At 40.5% G+C, this 2,437-nt stretch overlaps 1 pseudogene; it reads left to right on the forward strand.

Annotated features, from left to right (window-relative positions):
* Positions 1 to 1,541: 1,541 nt before the first annotated feature.
* LOC101035339 (succinate dehydrogenase [ubiquinone] cytochrome b small subunit, mitochondrial pseudogene) lies at positions 1,542 to 2,006 on the forward strand (annotated as a pseudogene).
* The last annotated feature ends 431 nt before the right edge of the window (positions 2,007 to 2,437 follow it).

Consider the following 2,437-nt stretch of genomic DNA (forward strand, 5'->3'; position numbering starts at 1 on the left):
AAATAGAAAACAGAAAAAAGCAGGTGTTGCAATCCTAATTTCACTCAAAAACAGGTTTCAAACCAACAAAGTTAAAAAAAAAAAGAAAAAAGAAAAAAGAAAAGGGCAGGCATTACATAATGCCAAAGAGTTCAATTCAAAAAGAAGACCTGGCCAGGCACAGTGGCTCATGCCTGTAATCCCAGCACTTTGGGAGGCAGAGGCAGGCAGATCACAAGGTCAAGAGATCAAGACCATTCTGACCAACATAATGAAACCTCATCTCTACTAAAAATACAAAAATTAGCTAGGTGTGGTGGTGTGTGCCTGTAACCCCAGCTACTCAGGAGGCTGAGGTTGAGGCAGGAGAATTGCTCAAACCTGGGAGGCAGAGGTTGCAGTGAACCAAGATCATGCCACTGCACTCCAGCCTGGTGACAGAGCAAGACTCTGTCTCAAAAGAAGAATAAAGAGAAGGAGAAGAGGAAGAAGAGGAGGAAGAGGAAAAGGAAGAAGAAGGAGGAAGAGGAAAAGGAAGGAGGAGGAGGAGGAGGAGGAGGAGGAGAAGAAGAAGGAGAAGGAGAAGAAGAAAAGATGAAGAGGAAGAAGAAGGAAGAGGAAGAAGAAGAAGAAAAAGGGAGGAGGAGGAGGAGGAGATGATGTTGATGATGGAGATGACGATGATGATCTAGCTATTCTAAATATATGTGCATCCAACACAGGAGCACCAAGATTCATAAAGTTCTACAAAGGGACATCGATTCCCAAATAATAATAGTGGAAGACTCCACTACTCCACTGACAATATTAGACAGATCATCAAGACAGAAAATTAACAGATATTCAGGACCTAAACTCAGAATTGGACCAAATGCATCTGATAGACCTCTGGAGAAGTCTCCACGAAAACCAACAGGATATATATTTCTCTCATTGCCACATAACACTCCAAAATTGACCACATAATTATGCATAAAATGACCTTGAACAAATATGAAAGAACCAAAATCATACCAAACACACTCTCAGATCATAGCACAATAAAAATAGAAGTCAACACAATTAAAATCACTCACAACCATACAATTACATGCAAATTAAACAACATGCCCCTGAATGACATTTGGGTAGATAATGAAATTGAGACAGAAATCAAGATGTTCTTTGAAAATAATGAGAACAAACATACAATATACCAGAATCTCTAGGACACAGCTAAGCCAATGTTAAGAGGGAAATTCATAGCGCTAAAATGCCCACATCAAAAAGTTAGAAATATCTCTAATTAATAATCTAACTTAACAATTGAAAGAATTAGAGAATCAAAAACAAATCAAACCCAAAGATAGCATAAAACAAAAAACAACAAAACTTAGAGCAGAACTGAAGGAAATAGACACACAAAAAAACTATTCAAAAGATCAATAAATCCAGGAGTTTTGTTTTTTTTTGTTTGTTTGTTTGTTTGTTTTTGAAAAAGTTAATAAAAAAGGCCATTAGCCAGATTAATTAAGAAAAAAAGAGAGTGGGTTGGTGGATGATCTTGAGCCCTCAGAAAAAAGATGACAGTTCTCAGGAAGCTGAGTGCCCTTTACAGTGCTCAAGGAGGCCTGGCTTTGTTGCTGTGAACCCCAGTAGTCAGACCTGCTCAGATCTCAGCATTTCTTCAGGACTGAACTACCTAAGAATGGTGTGGAGTGCAGCACACTCACTTGACACTGAGCCACCATTCTGGTTCCAAAGCTCCATCTCTCCACTGGACTAGTGTTTTGCTCCTGGGTCTGCTTCTGGCTACTTATTTGAATCCTTGCTCTGCAATGGGCTACTCCCTGGCTGCAACCCTCACTCTTCATGGTCACTGGGGCTTTGGACAAGTTGTTACTGATTGTTTTCATGGGGATGCCTCCCAGAAAGTTGCCAAGGCAGGGCTTTTGGCACTTGCAGCTTTAACCTTTCCTAGGCTTTGCTATTTCAGCTATCGTGATGTGGACATCTGCAAAGCTGTTGTGATGCTGTGGAAGCTCTGACTTTTGGGGGTTTTTGTTTGTTTGTTTGTTTGCTTTTTTTATTATTCTACTTTAAGTTCTGGGGTACATGTGCAGAACGTGTAGGTTTGTTACATAGGTATACACGTGCCATGGTGGTTTGCTGCATCCATTTCCCCATCATCTACATTAGATATTTCTCCTAATGTTAGCCCTCCCCAATCTCCCCACCCCCTGCTATCCCTCCCCTAACACCCCCACCTCTAGACAGGCCCCAGTGTGTAATTTTCCCCTCCCTGTGTCCATGTGTTCTCATTGTTCAACACCCACTTATGAGTGAGAACATGCAGTTTTTGGTTTTCTGTTCTTGTGTCAGTTTGCTAAAAATGATGGTTTCAATCTCTTAAAGAGAATCGCTTTATTACTATTAATATATGATCAAACTTCCATATTTGCCCTGGGAATAATGGACA

The sequence above is a fragment of the Saimiri boliviensis genome, chromosome 9 (genome assembly GCF_048565385.1).
Source record: "Saimiri boliviensis isolate mSaiBol1 chromosome 9, mSaiBol1.pri, whole genome shotgun sequence".
NCBI classification, from domain to species: Eukaryota; Metazoa; Chordata; class Mammalia; order Primates; family Cebidae; genus Saimiri; species Saimiri boliviensis.